The sequence below is a fragment of the Mytilus galloprovincialis genome, chromosome 5, assembly GCF_965363235.1.
Source record: "Mytilus galloprovincialis chromosome 5, xbMytGall1.hap1.1, whole genome shotgun sequence".
Classification (NCBI taxonomy): domain Eukaryota; kingdom Metazoa; phylum Mollusca; class Bivalvia; order Mytilida; family Mytilidae; genus Mytilus; species Mytilus galloprovincialis.
This window is the reverse complement of record NC_134842.1, coordinates 5,241,355-5,260,925: the sequence shown is the minus strand read 5'-3', so window position 1 is coordinate 5,260,925 and position 19,571 is coordinate 5,241,355. Positions and strand designations below refer to the sequence as shown.

At 31.1% G+C, this 19,571-nt stretch overlaps 1 long non-coding RNA gene across 1 annotated transcript; it reads right to left on the bottom strand.

Annotated features, from left to right (window-relative positions):
• Positions 1 to 17,616: 17,616 nt before the first annotated feature.
• Positions 17,617 to 19,481, bottom strand: LOC143075012 (uncharacterized). The gene is made up of 2 exons (XR_012978209.1): positions 19,017 to 19,481; positions 17,617 to 18,172 (listed from the first exon to the last, which is right to left on the bottom strand). It is a non-coding gene; the product is annotated as an uncharacterized LOC143075012 (long non-coding RNA).
• Positions 19,482 to 19,571: the final 90 nt, after the last annotated feature.

Here is a 19,571-nt window from a genome sequence, read left to right as displayed (position 1 = left end):
AAATTGATAATTTCAAAATTAAAATCGTCTTGTTTGTCATAGATTCTGGTACTGTGATGACCGAGTACTTTAGTATGTCAAATTCGAGGTATAAGTATAAATGAGGCGGAGGAAGCCCTGTCTGTTGTTTCTTTAATTTCTAGTTCTGGAGGATACTTTAATGGAACCCAATCAGAAAAGTTTGAATACTTTTCGATAACGCAACCGATATTTTCCCCCCGTCATTTCAGTATAGTCACAGACTGTCAATACAGAGCTCGCCGTTTTAGCCAATTCGCAGAAAGTACATGCACAGCTCGCCTTAACATCCAAATCGCAGATTGCATATATGCATTTCCCGCCGATTCAGCAAGTAACACACCGTACATGCATGCATGCATGAGACTGTCGTTCAAGCCATGTCACTCTTTGTACGTAATAGATTTATTGAAAATAATGCACTATAATACCCCAATGGGGTTGATGGCATAAATGAAAACAAAATAACACATTACATAATACATCACAAAATAGACAAAAATGATAAAAAAAAGAAGATATGAATTCATATATATCATGCAATTGTTGAATCCACTCTGCTCAGTGACCAGGACTTTTTAATAAATTGTATCAACCAAAATGCCAAAATCAAACCAATCATCTGTAAAATTTGGTTATTGGAATATAGGTGGCTTATTTTCAAAGGGCATAAATAAAGCAGAGGATCCCCTTTTTCTGAAACATATAGAGAATTACGACATTGTTTTTTTAGTCGAAACTCATGTGGGATATAATTCCCAAATACACAATATTGGTAAATTTCATTATCATCCAATATGTAGAAAATTATCAAATAATAACCGTCATTTTGGGGGTATAGCAATTCTACAGAAAAGTCACGTTAAACCTCATGTCAAAATATTGATTAACAGTAATCCAGATTATCAATGGATTAAATTAGAAAAATCCTTTTTTGGATTTAAAAGTGACCTATTTATTTGTGTACTGTACAACCCCCCTGTTACGTCTAAATATACCCAAGAACTCTCTTCTGATGTTTTTGAATGCATAGAAAAAGATATCTTTCAGTATAAAAAAATGGGTGAAATTTTGTTATGTGGAGATTTTAATGCCAGAATAGGCTCTGAAAATGACTTTATAGTAAACGATGATTCAAAATTTATACTCCAATTTTTGATACATACCCTACTGACAAAAACATTATGACAAGAAAAAGTCGAGACCAAAAAATTGATCAAAGAGGCAAAGAAGTTTTGGATTTTTGCATTAGTAAACAAATAAGAATTTTAAATGGCAGAGTTCTTGGTGATACATTTGGTAATTTTACTTGCTATACCCCCAATGGTGCAAGTGTGGTTGATTATGTTGCTGTGTCGGAAGAAATTCTTGAAAATGTACTGTATTTTAAAGTATCCAGATTTATTCCCACATTATCTGATTGTCATTGTAAACTTGAGTGGGAATTATCTGCAAAATATTGTGTTCCTGGAGAAAATGATATTCCAATCCAGTTGAAAAATATGACACCTAATTATATCTGGACTGACTGTTCAGCAATAAAATTTCAAGAAACACTTTCTTCAGATACACTACAAAACTACATACTAGAATTCAACAACAGCACAATTCAATTTACTCAGACATCAGTAGATGAAGCATCATCAAAACTTTCAAACATCTTTTTATCAGCAGCAAATCTATCACTTAAACGACCTTTAAAAAAACACACAAACAAACAAAAAAACAAAAAGTGGTTTGACGCAAGTTTACAACAAGCTCGAACTAACTTGCTTAATTATGGAAAAATTTATTCAAGATTTCCATATGATCCAATTATCAAAAATCACTTTTATAAACTGAATCGTGAATACTCCAAACTAAGGAAATATAAATACAAACAATACAAACAATCATTGATTAGTCAGCTGGACTCCTTGCACGAAGAGAATCCAAAACTGTATTGGAACTTAATTAATGAACTACAGGAAAAAAATGAAACTAAAAAAAAATGTGGAGTACAACCATCAACTTTGATATCACATTTCCAAAAGTTGTCACAACTGAAAGGTGAATTTCAAAGTAGATATACAGAGCTATGTGAAAAACTGAAACAGTTAGAAAACTCAAAATGTTTCAACGTGTTGGACTCCGTTATCACTGAGTCTGAAATATCCAAAGCCATTTCACACTTAAAATGCAATAAATCATCAGGCTTGGATAACATTAGTAATAATATGATAAAGAATGGACAGACTTTCCTTTTAAAAAGTTTTCAACAGATGTTTAATACTTGTCTGTCTTCAGGTATATACCCAACATCTTGGGCTGAAGGTTATATTACACCAATTTTTAAAAGCAACGATACAAGTGACCCTAACAATTATAGAGGAATAACAATAACAAGTGCAATTGGAAAGCTTTTTAATAGAATATTAAGTCTAAGACTGGACAAATTTCTTCAGGAACATAATATTATACATGATAGTCAAATTGGATTCACAAGGAAAGCCAGAACTGCAGATCATATGTTTATTTTAAACTGTCTTATTAACAAATACTGTAATTCAAAAGAAGGTAGACTGTTTGCCTGTTTTGTTGATTTTCAGAAGGCTTTTGATACTGTTATACATACAGGGATCAAGATTAAACTACTAGATATTGGGGCTGGGTCTTATTTTTATAACATTATTAAAAGTATGTATGAAATTAGCAAATCATGTGTCAAAATTCAAAATCAAGTAAGTGATTTTTTCCCATTAGATATTGGAGTCAAACAAGGTGACAACCTCAGTCCGAATTTATTCAAGATATTCATAAATGATTTGCCCAGATATTTGTCAGATACTAGAGACCCAGTTAATGTCAATGACAAAGATCTACATTGTTTAATGTATGCTGATGATATTGTTTTATTATCTACATCAGCTGAAGGACTACGAGAAAAGCTGGGAATGCTTGATAAATTTTGCAAAGATTGGTGTCTCAATGTGAATACTAATAAGACAAAGGTGCTGATTTTCAACAAGGCAGGCAGACATGTAAAACAGATATTCACATTTCAGAATATAAATCTGGAATGTGTTTCAAAATACAAATACCTAGGTTTATATTTAAGCTCATCTGGTTCATTCAGTTATGCTCAAAATGAACTATACAAAAAATCCCTGAAAGCTCATTTCAAATTAAGGAAAGATCTTTTATCACTTAATCCTGATGTAAAAACAAGTATTCATGTTTTTGACCACACTGTAAAACCTATTTTATTATATGGTAGCGAAATATGGGGGACGTTTAATTCTCTTTCCTCTAAATGTAAGAAGGAAGATATATCTTTTGAAAAACTATATTCAGGTTTACCCTGTGAGAAACTTCATATAAAATTTTGTAAATTTATACTTGGGGTACACAAGAAAACAACAAATGCTGCAGTGTTATCTGAACTTGGAAGATTTCCAATATATTTTAATATTATAAAAGGAATGTTATTGTACTGGTATAGATTAGAGAATTTAGGTAATAATTTTCCTCTATTAAAAGAGGCATATACACAATCAAAGACACTACATCACATGAATATAACATCATGGTATGGTTCAATAAATGTTGTTTTTAAAATACTTGGTATTGACTATACAAATGCCGTTAATGCTCCATTTTGTGAATCCTTATACAAATTTAAGAAATATATACAAACCAAGCTATCAATATTGTTTATTAGCTGTTGGAAAAAACAAATAGTTAAATTTTCAGACAGTAAACTGAAAACCTACCTTTTATATAAAACAAATTTTGGTTTTGAAAAATATCTAACATTGATCAAGAATTTTGAACTTAGAAGAAGTTTTACTAAATTACGTGTATCTTCTCATAGATTACAAATAGAATTAGGTAGATATCAGGGTATTCCCCGAATTAACAGAATATGTAATAAATGTTCTTCCAATACTGTCGAAGATGAGGCTCATTTTCTATTTGATTGTAACAAATTTGAGGTTGATAGAAATTTTATGTTAGCTAGTATTGCACAATATAATTCTTATTTTAATCATATGAACAGTCAAAGCAAAATTATCTGGTTATTTAGTGTAGAAAATGTTGAGTTACTTAAAATAATATGTAATTTTATATACAAACATCTTCCTTAGTGAAGATTAGTTAAAGGAAATCTATGTGTGTATATACAATTGATTGGACATAGAAAATTATATTCATCTGAATATCACAAACATACTAGCCGATTAAAAAAAAAAAATAATTGTTAAGATATATTATTTATTCAAATGTTCTCTTATATCCTTGAGGCATCGTCCCCTGGTATCAACTGCATTCAAGTTACCTATGATGCTTCCTTGTTTGCTTTTGATACAGGTAGGAAAGAGACATTTACACACATTTTACATGCCTATGGCCCATAAGGTATCGCCCCCTGGTGTCAGCTGCCTTTAGGAAACCATAATGCTTTCCTATTTGCTGCTGACACAGGATGAGTCATGGACATGTTTAATTTCTACTTTCTTTTTGGCTAATTATTATATATTTAATTGATCCAACTTTTTGTGTACTATACATATGTGGATATCTATTTTTCTTTTTTTCTTTTTGGGCTGCTTGTTTGTTATCTATATCAACCACACTTGCAATAAAATGCATTAGTATTAAAAAAAAAAACATACTATAGATTCTTTATCTACGTATTCTTTAAGAACTTAAATAGTTCTCGTTTAACTTTTTTTTTTTTTTTTATTATCTCATTGTTTGTATTGTATTATGAAAAAAATTATTGATGTTGTAATGTTTATGCCCTTTGGGGCCCATAATTGGAAATAAAAATATCTTATCTTATCTTATCTTATAAATGGAGCCGCATACCGCATAACTGACGGACATGAAAGTCATAAAATTAATTTATCCAATTTATCCATCTCATTTATATTTGAATAGATATTTTTACTTTTTCTTAAGAATTCAAGTCTCAAGTTTTCATTTTGTTTACATTTAAAAAAGAAATGATCTACGACATCTTATTTATTTAAAGAACAATATTGACATAAACATTCTTCTCATTTTATGTTTCTGTACCTCCCCCTTTCAATTTCAAAAATATGGTTACTTACCCCTTATTTAGTAAAGCATTTCCTGGTTTCAAAGTTATTTTCTTTTAAGTAAAAATGGTTAAATTTCATAAATCTTTTAAACTTTACTATAGATATATAATTTACTATTTTCCGTTAAAGAGTTAAATTTCGCAAAGAACAACTTTTTATAGTTTTCTTGTATAAACTCCTTCATGTGTTTTTTTATTTTATATTTTTCTTGTATAAAGTTTATATTTTCGATCTCTGATAATTCTTTATTATTTTCATGAATTATTTGTTGACAAAATGTATACCAAGAATAAGTTCCTGCTTCATCCAATAGTTTTGTTGTGCAGTATGTATCATATAACAAAGGATTAACTTTTATTAATGTTAGATATTCTTGCTAAATATTTTAGTGCTTGTACTTTTACATCTACATCTATTGGATATCGTCCTAACTCTGACCTTAACACAATGTTTACTGCTTTTTGCGACGTAGTCGGTATAGTTTCGGTTTGTGCCCTTTGAACTTAAGGACGCTTAACTATGGCAACAGAATACGCATGCTCGAAAATCCTTTCTCATGTACAAGAATTACGGACATTTCAAGGCGAGATAACTCGTATGAATTTTCTATTCTGGTTCCCATATTGTTCTCATCGTCTGGTGACCAGAAGATAAGAAAAGATAACTCCCCTAAACGAACACCCCACCAATAGATGTCGCTTTGCCGTTAGGCATATCGCGTTTATTTACAATAAATGATAAATTATTAGCATGTATACGCTAATTTCAGACGCAATAGATTTTAGAAGGAACCCCACTATGACGATAAACAGATGAATTGCGAGAAAATAAATAATTAGGAAAAAGTTTTGCCACTGAGACCTTAACGATGGACATACCAGAGACATATATATGACTCTGGACAAACCAATAATAAGAAAGGGAAAAAGGCTAATGAAAAAGTTCAAATTCGTTGACAAATGACCTGAAAAACTCTAGGTCAGTGAAATAAAGCTTAATGATCCTTGATTTTAGAAGAAATTTCCGAAGCAGAGATCAATAATAAATTAACTGTTGATTTAATAAAATTAAACAAGAAGATTATATGATACAGACCGTCCATTCTCTAAAATTGTATTTGAAAAGTAACGGTGTAAAACCATAGTTGTGGAATAGAGAAAAGCTGTAAAGTTTGATTTTGTCATTGAATGTGAAAATTATTTGATTAAATATGTATTTATTGTTATTTCTGTATACTTTATTTAAGACAAATGTATCAACAAGTTTTTATTCTACATTTGCCAGAGGTACAATGTATAACGCGAGGGTTGAATTCTCACAAAACATGTTTCACTCCGCCGCGTTTTTACGCCTGTCCCAAGTCAGGAGCTCCTGGTCTGTCTTTGTTAGTCTTGTGTGTTTTTTTTAATTTTAGTTCATTTATGTGTTTAATTTTTGGAGTTTAGTATGATTCATTAATTTATTCACAAATATTCGAAACTCAACTTGACCTTATTAATCCAACAGTGATAAACACAAAGTAGGAAATCTTCTTTATTCGTAAGTTTAGAGAGAATCGCATATTATTACCAAACATACACGGAACAGAAATTTAATACATTTTATAAACAAAGAACCAGTAATGACCGCTAATATACAGAAATCCTGACACAAAATTGTTATGATTTAGGAAAGACTAACCTATCTTAGGTTTTTTATTGAGTATTCCCAACAACCGCTGTCTCACTCTGTAAGCAAGCACACGAAAATAATTCAGAACAGAAACAAAATATCTAAAAGCGCAAAACATTTGTCAATGGAAATGTCATGACACATGAAAGTCAGGTGCTCGTTTAGTCACCCTATTTTTATTGTTTGTTTAATCAATTTTTGAAAATATTCCCTTTTTTTTAAACGTTTTTCAATTTATTTTCACTTTAAAATAAAATTCGGGTTTTTTTTTTTTTTTTATGTATAACCATCTGTATATTCTTATGTGTAGATATAAGAATACTCTTATACAAAAGAATAGAGGACAACAAATATAAATAAGTATGGTTAACTCGCCAGAATAAGAGTTTTACAAGAAAGAAAAAAATGAAATATGAAAAAGAATATTTTCAAATAAAGCTTAACCAAAATAAAATGAAAAAAGGGGGGACACTCAACAAGAGCTTGTGTGTGAAATACTTTATTTTCAATATAATACTTCCATGATAAGATAAAATAGTAACATATGGTATTCATTTGTGATACAGCATTGGAAAGGATTTGTCTTGTCCCCATGGAACGCTTATATACTATGTAAATATTGACACATTCGTGTTTATATTGCAGTCAGTTTAGATCATGGAAGTATTATATAATACTTACATATAAGATCGATAATTATGGAGATTTGCTTAAAAAGAATTTTCGATGTATTTTGTCATTTTTGTTATCAGACGACATTTTATGAATATTCTAAACAATTAAATCAATGAACGAATGAGAACATAAAGATAACATATCCTACATGTACCAATGATTTTGACGCTATACTATATTACTGTTTACATTCAAAATACTTGCATTTACCCCATTGAGCTCTTTCATATAATGACAACAACAATACCCCCTAAAAATAACAGGCTACCTTTTTCATAAAACAAAACGAATATACTTTTTTTATATGTTTTGAATAACAGTAAAATTTCACGTTGCCATCTTTTTGAAGTAACGTTTTATCATGATATACTCTATTTCAATTTACTTTTTCAGATAATGTAACCAATTTTCTTCAACAAATCAATCATCGTGTATTCAATTAATTCATTACAAAGTAATGCTATTATTACTCGAAACTATACAAGTTAAATTAAACAGAGCCTCTTTTTAGAAAAAAACAAAACATCCCTTTTCTGTACTTTTCTCAAAGATGTCGACAGAATCACAATACTTAATTTTGATGTTACTTTAAAGACCTCTTTGGTATGACAGCAATTAGTGTATTGCTTAAAACCTAAATAGATATATTTATTATTTAATAATGGATGTAAAAAAATTTAAAAAAATCACATCATAAAAATTCAACTAAATAACACCAACCACAATTAGTCTTTGAACATGTTGAATACGGTCAATCGTAGTTGTCTGAATTTACGTTGTAATGCATAACAAAAATTATGAAGTTCCACTTTTAAAAGCATAGGGACAACAGTAAACATTATTTTATAATGATGATTTTTGTACCATTTGAAAGGAAAACAGTTTGTCAATACTGTATAATTCATTAATTTAATTTACAATAAAAAATGAATTAAATATGATTTTTTTTTATTAGACATGTATACTTCGTATTTGCTATATTCAACCAGAAGATATCCCAACGTTCAACACGATGAGGACACCAGTAAATTTCAAGATAAAGTGAATTTTATTACACCATTTTAAAGCTGTAAAAGTGGTGCAATCTCTATAATTTTTTAATTTTATATGATATATATAGTATAGGCAAAGTATTCGTTTATCTAACTAGTGGTCATAATTCCCCATAGACAACAACGTTAAAAAAAAATCAATGATAACTGCTCTCTGTGGGATAGTTGATAAGGCCATCCAGCTGAGCTGTCCGCAATTCTTGTGTATGGTGATTGGACAAAATGCTGTCATGGTGGGTGATTTGGTTGTGTTTGAAAAAACGTCTCGTTAATTATATCGTGATGGAAAGCAAGTGAAAAACTATAAATATTTGAACTAGATCTTACAAAGATTTATATTTTTATTAAAATAATTGTTTCTCCAATAGCTCTTTGCATCCGTGACAGCTGTTTATTCGGGACAATTATATAATTTTTAATGTAAACTTTGTTGTACGAACGTACATGACTTTTAGAACGCACCTACGCATGTGAGATTTCCGCGGGGTTTTGGTGAATGTAAACAGAAAGATTAGAGGACCGAGAATACTGAACACAAACAGTGAAAACGTTATTTAAATGGCATATTTGTGCTTCTGAAGGTTATCGAAATGATAGATTTAAACATATACTCAAATTTAAATACGTCGGATATCTTTTTTAAAGATAGTTCTTGTTTACATTTACCTAGAATTGATTTGCAAAATTTTAAATTTACTTTTTCAATAAAGCTATTATCAATTGTGGTTAGTAAATCAAAATCTTTATCATTATTTGCTGCTCTACTCTCAGATTTTAATATTTTTTCATAGTAGTCCATATACCAAATTTCTGAATTGTACATTAAAATTGGTTTAACTAAAGATTCAAAAAGTTTTTATATATATTTATAGGTATATTTTCTATACTGTTCAAAGATTTAAACATACTGAATAGAATGTGTGTACCTTTTTTTTTATAGAGTTCCAAATGGGAGCCTTTAGAATTTAGTCAATTAACTTTGAGAATGGAAATTGGGAATGTGTGAAAGAGACCACAATCCTACAAAAGAGCAGAAAACAAGCAGGTATCTTCACAAATTTGATGAGGGGTATACGTCAATGAATCAGAAACATTACGAAACAAAAACCAAAAGCCATCAAGAAGGTAAAAGCTTTTAAACGAACCGAGTCTAAAAAAGGAGTTGGAAATTAATTGATAGATTGATTGAATGATTGGAGTTTAACGCCACTTTCAGCATTATAATAATTATGTTATTTCGTGGTGGTCAGTTTTCATTGGTGGAAGCCGTGGTGAACGGAGAAAATAGGAAAACTGACAATCCAAGTCAATTAAGATTGGAGCCAAGCCAACCTCAGACTGACATCCAGTTGAAATAAACAAAAGAAATAGAACTCTTTATTAAAAAAGGTATCAAAGGTCAACTTGGTGTATATATAACCCTGCTCGCAGCGATAAATTTTTATCAAGTGGACTTTTTAAGCAAGGAAAGGAAGAATTATACAAAAAAAAATCACTAAAAGCTGTATTCAATTGCAAAGATCTTTATCCTCTTCCAATCCAAGTATTTCTACTCTATTACATATATATGACCATACAAAAAACCCATTTTAATGTATGGCAGTGAAATTACAGGTTTGTTTAAAACTAGCTCTGCAGCATGCCAGAAAGAAAGTGAATATTTATTACAGCACATTTATATGAATGATTTTTTAGATAAATCCAATTTAAGATATATGAAGTATATATTAGGTGTAAACAAAAAGTCTTCTAACCTAGCTCTGCTAGGAGAGCTTGGTAGATTCCCTTTATATTTTTCAGTTGTATTATCAATGCTAAAATATTGGTTTAGAATAAAGAATATGAAAGATGGTTTACTGTATGATACCTATATGTGTAACAAAAACATGTTTAATAATAATATTGAACGCTGGTATTCATCCATACATTTCATTTTCAAAAAGCTGAATACTCATAATTTGGAGGTAAAGCTCAACTTTTTTATCAAGTCAGTCAAGCAAAAACTTTGTAATAGTTTTGTAAAATTTTGGAACACAAAAAGAACAGATACACAGAGTAGTAAATTAGATACTTATTTCAAACTTAAAACTTGTTTTTCGAAAGAAATGTATCTATCTTTAAACGATTTTCGATTGAGAAGTGCCATATGTAAAATTAGAATCAGTGCACATGATCTCAAAATAGAAAGAGACAGGTATAAAACATTATATATAGAAAGAGACCAAAGGCTTTGTAAGAAATGTACTCTAAATCTGGTTGAAGATGAACAACATTTTATAACTAGTTGTCCAGCATACAAAAATGATAGGGATATATTTTTCAAGGAGATAAACTGTATTTGTCCTAATTTTATACATCTTTCAAATGAGGCAAAATTTGTTTGGTTATTTACTAATGAAAATTTGTCTGTACTTAAATATATAGGGAGCTATATTATTACATGTCTAGATGTTAGACGAAATGTTACTTAATGTATGTAATAACAATGATAATTGTAATGATTTTATGGTTCTGGTCCTGCCTGGAATTAAATGTATATGATTTTTATAGCATGAAGATAATAACATCTGTCTGAACTTTTTTTTAATGTTTCATTTTAGTTTATAAAAATGTTTTTCTGTTACAAATCATGATGTATTGTTTTATGTGAACATGTTATGCTGCCCATCAAGGGCCCTTGATTGGAATAATAAATATTCTTATTCTTATATTTGAATTGTTTACATCTATTTCTATGGGATTTAAAAGTTTAATGTAGATGCATTATTTAGGATTTTTTGCATGTTCTATACGTTTTTTTACTTAAATTGTAGTATGGTACTTCGAGATATTTGTAAACTTTAAAAATTTTCACAAAACAGTCGATTGTGGTAGGTACGAATACATGTGAATCGTTTTTGTCCATAAGCATAAATTCCACCCAATCAAATTCCACAGAAAGATAAAAAAAAATGATCGTTTAAAAGCATAAATTTGCATCTCTGCCCTAAAAATGGGCAATATCTCATTTAAAAGAGAAAGTCGAGTACACCTTACCCTTCCGGAGCACCTGAGATCACCCCTAGTTTTTGGTGTGGTTCGTGTTGTTTATTCTTTAGTTTTCTATGTTGTGTCATGTGTACTATTGTTTTTCTGTTTGTCTTTTTCATTTTTAGCCATGGCGTTGTCAGTTTGTTTTAGATTTATGAGTTTGACTGTCCCTTTGGTATCTTTCGTCCCTCTTTTAATGTTCAGGCGTCTTTGAGTTGACTGTTTTGTCTCAAAAAAGTGTAATTTAAAGCAAACATATTTGATACATCATCTCATTTCAGATTCTATTATTTGTATATGCTTAGGCATATATAATAACATTAAAAATGCACAGTACTAAGAAATGAAATGTATGGGTCAAGTGAAATATCTGACGACAGACTTTACCAGTTGATCTTAACTTAACAGTTGATCTCAAAATCTTTCAAACACTGAAAATATTTAGTCTGCCCTTCCACGAAATATTTGATAAGTTGTTTTTTTTTTGTAGTATTTTTCCAACTTTCGATAATTCTCCCTGATAACCGATCAGAAAATTGTTTTAAGTTGACAAAAGGCCTTAAAGTACATTAAATGATGCTTAATAACTAGTGGACACATTTGTCTTTTAAAACACAACTGTCTTGCAAGAATCGTAATGAAGCGTTGTGGATAAATTTCTAGGTTTTCAAGAACTAAATTGACAGCGCGTCATACCTTCGATGGCTTCCCTTTTCACAATTAAAAAAATTAGGTAGCGTAATGGCGAGATAATTTTGACGAAATAGAATTCTAACTGCACCTGTCACGTGCGAAATTCGAAGTAACAATCCCAGTGTTGACAGGCTATTCAGTGGCGGATCCAGAAATTTTCATAAGTGGGGGCCCACTGACTGACCTAAGAGGGGGCCCGCTCCAGTCACACTTCAGTGATTCCCTATATAAGCAACCAAATTTTTTCCCAAAAAGGGGGGCCCGGCCCCCCTGGGCCCCCCTCTAAATCCGCCTCTGCTATTGATTCAGTAGTTCGACTAATTAAACCACTCGCCCACCGAACGCAGAGCTGAAAATAAATAAAATATATCAAAGACCTACCATTAACACCAAATTCTCCGAAAATTTGACATAAGACAACTACTGACGAAGTTCAAGACTTGATACAGACACGTCAATATGTGGCGATGTTCAAGACTTGATACAGACACGTCAATATGTGACGATTTTCAAGACTTGATACAGACACGTCAATGTGTGGCGATGTTCAAAACTTGATACAGACACGTCAATATGTGACGATTTTCAAGACTTGATACAGACACGTCAATATGTGGCGATGTTCAAGACTTGATACAGACACGTCAATATGTGGCGATGTTCAAGACTTGATACAGACACGTCAATATGTGGCGATGTTTTCAACATTCGTGTTCGTTTAGATCTATATGAGCCTCTTTTAATGCCCAGTCGTAACAGACAGCAACAAGCGGCAAGTTAACAAAGTGCCGTCAAAACCATTTTCCAATAAAAATTCTTATAGCAAAACTCATTCATAGATACAAATTAAGACAATTCAAAAAAACGTTACAACTCAAAGTTCATACATATAAGATATAAGTTTCTGAATGAACAGGAGACTGTGCAAATAACAACGAAACATTAAGAAATGTAGAAAACAACTAAAAAAACACTCTATAACATAACGCGAATCAAGTCAACGCAATGATTCATAACAAAACAACATTCCATAGTTATGATCTTACAGTTATTGGTGTCTTACATCCCGTCAATATGATTATGGATCAATAAAAGTATTGTATGTGTCAGGTCTCACTAGTTAATGTTCAGTTTGGTATATATCATTAAAAGTAACAAGTACTATGTGTTAAATTAAGTTGTTTTACGGCAAGTTTAAGGTTGAACACGTACATATACTGGGGTTGTACAACAGTCATCTTTCCGTTGTTAATTTTGTTTATTTATTGTATTATATTTCCCCAATAATACAGTACAATTACCAGACTCAAGCTGGCAGCCACTTTTATCGGCCAATTAAGATAGCAGCCACTTTTTTTCCAGCAGCCAATTTTGACGATATGTCTAAAAACCAAATACATTGTATATGCAAATTATAAATTTTTTTATATCATGTATATATATTAAATTAGTTCTTTGATGAATCTTTGATGTCGTTTTATTGATAAAAATCGGTATTACATATTAAAGACAAATATGCAACTTATATAAGGGTTTATATTCGAGGACAACGAGAATTTACGACAGCTTGAAGGGGTCATAAAACTATTTGCGGGCGTAATTTTTCACTCCTGTTAACTATGAAAATCATACTTTTTAATGATTTTCAACTAAATTTTAATATTGAACCGATTGCTAGCAGCCGGTAGGATATTGAATATCGAATATCGAATAACAAACCGGCAGCTTACTTCACATACATATTTAAAACGTAATGAAATGCTTTTAAATCAGTTCAAGCCGCGAAGTTTTCGAATCCCGCTGTTAAATAATATTTAACTAAGATTTAGCGATTTTTGGAACGTTTGAGTCTCATGCAGTGCCAGCTTGAGTCAAGTGTTTGAAATCATCTCATTAACAGGGTCTAAATAACTCATCATAGGTACTACGATTGAAATTTCGTATTTTCGCCGGACGCGTGTTTCGTTTACAAAAGATCCATCAGTGACGTGCGATAAAAAAGGCAAAATGAAGTTCAAAGTTGAAGGGCATAGCAGACCAAAAATGTCCTAAATGTATTGCAGAATACAGCTAAGGTAATCAATTCCTGATGTAGAAAAGCTTTAGTATTTCAAAAATTCTACGTTTTGTAAATAGTTAATTTTATAGTTGTTACCAAATCAATTATAATTTATGTCGACACAGAAGAGCTGACTACTGCCGTACTGGGCCGGTATACCGTCGAGGAATAAAGACTCTACCTGAAGTGGCATCACCCCAGTGGTTGTAAATAAACTCATCATATAAACCAAGATTGAAACAACCACTTACGAAGTTCAATATAAAAGAATTGTTTAATCAGACATGGACACTGTACAAAAAACGTTTTTCTGTACAAGACCCTTTCCCGTTCAACAGTAAGGAAGCATATGAAAATAACATAAATGGTGTAATCAAGTTTACCAAATGTGGTTTGGAGACTACATACCTCTTATTATTATTGTTGTTATTTTTCCTCATCCTCTTTAGCCGTTTGAACCAATTAAATGGTTGGTTTTAAAGCCATTGTTGCTTATATCTTTGTTGTTCCAAAATATATACTGATTTTGTCTCTAGTGAGGATAATGAATAATTAAAGATGATATCGGATATATATATATATATTCCTTATATCGTAACAACAATCTTTTCACCACGAATGTGATCTGCCGAATTAGATTATTTACCGGGTTTGTAATAACATGGACAACACGACGGCTGCCACGTGTAGAGCAGGATCTGATTACCCTTCCGAAGCACCTGATAACACATACAACTGTGTATTATTATTTGTCTGTTTTTATTTTTTAGCCATGACGTTGTCAGCTTATTTTTTATCTATGAGTTTGACTGTCCCTCTGATTATTGCAACTGTAATGTTTGGGATAATGTTGCTATGATCTGTAACGTTACGTATCCAGACAAATGAACGCACCAATATTCAACTTGAAAAAATAGTCCCACTACAAATAATTTGTCAAGTCGGACAAATAAGGCACAGTGCAATTAATAACTTACTTATTTACGAGCTTAGTTACATGTACTTATTATCAATCCGGCTAGCTGGCCATGCAATTATCAAATGCTTTAATATCATCAAAGTAGTATGGTCTCTTTCGCGATCTTGGATTGTAAATTTTAAAGAAACACCAGAGAAGCTTGATAGATCATGATTTTCAATCAAGTTAGCAAAAAAGGCAGAAGTGTAGATAATTATTGTGAATTTTCATTTAAAAGAGCATATTTATAAGATAAAAACTTATAAATATTGATATTTTTAAAAGTGTAAATTATTTTTGTTTCAATTTTATTTTTATTTTTTGAATTTGCATATTATGGAAAGGTAACTTTGAAATAGTTGATTTTCTAACGGAATCTACATGGAATTTTGCTATTTTGTATTTTAGTCGGAAAAAACGTGCCGTGATCCTATCTTTTCTTTTATATTCTCAACGTATTTTCTAAAATCTAACCTCACGTATTTTGTTTTACAATTCTATATCATTTAGTTTACCTTCTAATCACATAACGATATTGCTTCCTGTATACTCTATACACACTATCCCATTTTGTCATAAGGCAGCAACCATTTGATTTTCGGGGGGGGGGGGGGGGTTATGGTTTTTTTTGGAAAAAAAAGTTTATTTCCAGTTTATGGAGAAAAAAATAATTTGTTTTTGATTCTGAGAAAAAAAAAATTGTTTGTTTCACCCTCAGCTGCCACTATATGTAATGCTAAAATTGAAAGAAAAAAAATTGTTTTCGACTTGTCGCGAAAAAAATAGATTGCAAAATAAATTGAAAAAATTTGTCCAGAAAAAAAACCCATAGCCCCCCCCCAGAAAATCAAATGGTTGCTGCCTAACCTGTATCTCCAGAAAATGCGCGGTGACCCATCACTTTATTATATTTTTGAACATTTGTCAATATATACTACGTTTTGGCAAAGTCTGAACAAATTCTATTATGGTCTATTATCTTTAATTCATACTCTCATACCACCTAAAGGAAAATTAAAAAAAAAATGGTTTTATTCACTTTCCGTTATTAAATGTGTATTAGTCAATAGTATTAATACCAGATGGTGTCGTACAAAATCAATGGATTGTTCGAATGAATGTTTTTCCGAGTAAGGTAAATAAATATACGTTAACACAGTTATAATTACACCAGCAGATTTTTTTTTTAAACTAAACACTCAACAAAGTTAGTTCATAGTTTATAATTTACGTTTCCGCTTAGTTGTCTAATCGTTCAACCTAACAGCATATGTATATATATATGTTTCGTTCACATGAAGAACATTGTCCATCATTGATGTTCCTTAATGCTTTAGGGAACGTTCGGTGTAGGGTTGGTATATATTTGACAGTTCGTTTTGCATTACACTCAATTTATTTTGATTGAGACTAGCTTGAAAAATAAAACAAAATATTCCTAGAAAAATGCCGCCATCCCCACCCCGCGTACAAAGGATGAGTGATCAGTGCTTACAAAATAAATTAACAGTTTATAAATGTTGATAAATTTGTCTATTCTCCACATTCCCCTATGCATCTTAGCAACTTAAATTAACAGTTAGGTAGGCAGTCAGTAAATGCAGCTATCAGGAATATACATACTCTTGTTTTGGTTGTGAAAGTTAAAATAAATTGAAGTAGAAATTATCAAAACGATGAACTTGATTGATCGACCATACAAATGTATATAAACATAACAACATATGTATACAGCTAACAATTCTTCCATACAACAAATATAGTTGACCTATTGCTTACAGTTTATGAAAAACAGACATTTTTTGTGACCAACACACAAAAACTTAACACTGAGCAATGAATGAACTGTGAAAATGAGGTCAAGGTAAAATAAAACCTGCACGACTGACATATAGATCATAAAATATTTCCATACACCAAATATAGTTGACCTATTGCATATAGTATTAGAAAAAAAAACTAAAAAAACTTAACTTTGACCACTGAACCATGAAAATGAGGTCAAGGTCAGACGACACCTGCCAACTAGACATGTACACCTAACAATCATTCCATAAAACAAATATAGTAGACCTATTGCATACAGTATAAGCAAAACAGACCAAAACACAAAAACTTAACTATAACCACTGAACCATGAAAATAAGGTCAATATCAGATGACACCTGCCAGTTGGACATGTACATCTTACAGTCCTTCAAGTGAAAACTGTCTGACAGGCATGAGGACCTAGCAAGGTACGCACATACCAAATAAAGTTATCATATTAAAGCTTTAAAGAAGTTAGCTAACACCGCCGCCGCCGCATCACTATCCTTATGTCGAGCATTCTGCGACAAAAGTCGCAGGCTCGACAAAAACTGAGAAACTTCGTTAAAAAGTACAACAGATTTATTCAAACATTTTGATTTATTAACTTTACAATATCATACACACTTGACTTCTTATTTCACAAGTACACATATACTTTGGGTAAAAAAAAACAAATATAAGACAGGTGGAAAACGCACAATCAATATTTTCTAATACAACTATAAAGTAAAACTCAAAGGTTTATAGTAACATAATAAGTTACTCAAGTTAGCGAAATACACCCTATAGTTCGCATGAATCCATAAATCTGTGAACGTTCATCATGGTGGTCTATTGTGCTGTGATGTGAAGTGTCTGAGCCATCAAGGAACTTCTGACTACTAAATAATTCACCGTTGAAGGTAAATTTCTAATCCACATGTCCTGCATCCTTTATGGTGAGTTTTCTTGAACAATATATTGCCAGTGAGACTGTGAGTACGGTTAAACAGATGAAGAAGATGTAGAATGTTTCCTCATCGAAAATGTCTGTGAATGCAGGGATATGAGCCGACAGCTTACTTACTATCTTCTTAGTGCTGCCATCTTTTGGTAACATGATGACTCTAAGCAAAATCTGTAAAAGAAAACATTTGTTTATGGAAATAAGAAAGCATTGATGGTTTAAACTAAATTTATTACTGGTAATTAAATGCAATGCCATTATTTTTTTCCCTTGAACTACTACAACAGTAACACGGCCAAGTTATATTTAACATATAGATATGTCATGTATGTGTAAATGTAAACGTACTGAGACAAATAAAAAAAAAAGTTGGCGATATATACCAAAAAGGTAAAAAAAACAACAAAAAAAACGCGGGAACAGACTGACAGCAGCATGGCAAAAAACGAGGGAAATATACAATACATGTACATACCCTTAAAAACTTGGCAAACTTGACGGAGCAACATAAAACCCCTCGGAACTCATGTTCTTTGAAATTAACGCTTTTTATTGAACTTTCATTTTTATACCGTAAATTATAGTGATGACCTATTATATCAAGTATAGTTTGAGACATTGAATAGGTTTACCACATGTGCAACAATTGTTTATATTGCATGTATTGTACCAGGGTTTGTAACACGTTAATTAGCTATTAATCAGATTTCTCGTTTGATCGATAATTGGCAGCAATGTTTATTCATAATTTATCAATATATATATATATATATATAAGATGAGTCATTTGTTTTTTCCTCTAAACTTTCACTTATCAGTCTTATATTACGTTTGGATTGTGTATGTGTCACACCGTTTAATACAGTTTTAAAAATAATTCAATAAACGGAGTGAAGTCGTGTCCATTCGACACATTTTAACACTCTAAATTTAGAATATCAAACTGAATTTCCGGGTATCAAATTTCTGTTAAAATATCTTTTTAAAAGTCAACAAACAAAAGAAAAAGAAATACCTTATCTGTCTCAATACCTGGGAATCAATCTACACACAATACAACTCTCCAAACTATATTCTGAAATAAGATCTGTCCAATTGTTTGTTTATTTCCAAATGAGAAACTCTTGATACGGATTATTCCTACTTTGACCTCACTTCGAGTTACTAGCGTGGATTCACTTTGTTACAACTAATTTGTCATAGTAAGAAAACAAATTAAAATACAATATTAACGTAGCACAATGGTTAAGTCCTATGTGTGTGTAATTCAATGGTAATGAGTATTGATCTGAAATTGTATGTCTAAAAGAATAACAAATTCTGGTACGGATATGAATGAAATTCAGGCAGTAAAATTATGAATGATTACAGGAAAAAATACATTAATTCTGTATCTTGAAAAGTCTATGAATTGGCATAGGAAACAAGAAACAAGAATTTCCAAAGTTCATGGATGCCCTACTAGCACTAGCATTTTCTATAGTCCGTGGACAGTGCAATTGGGATCAAAAACTCTAATTTGGCATCAAAATTAGAATTATCATACATGCATCATAGGGAACATGTGTAC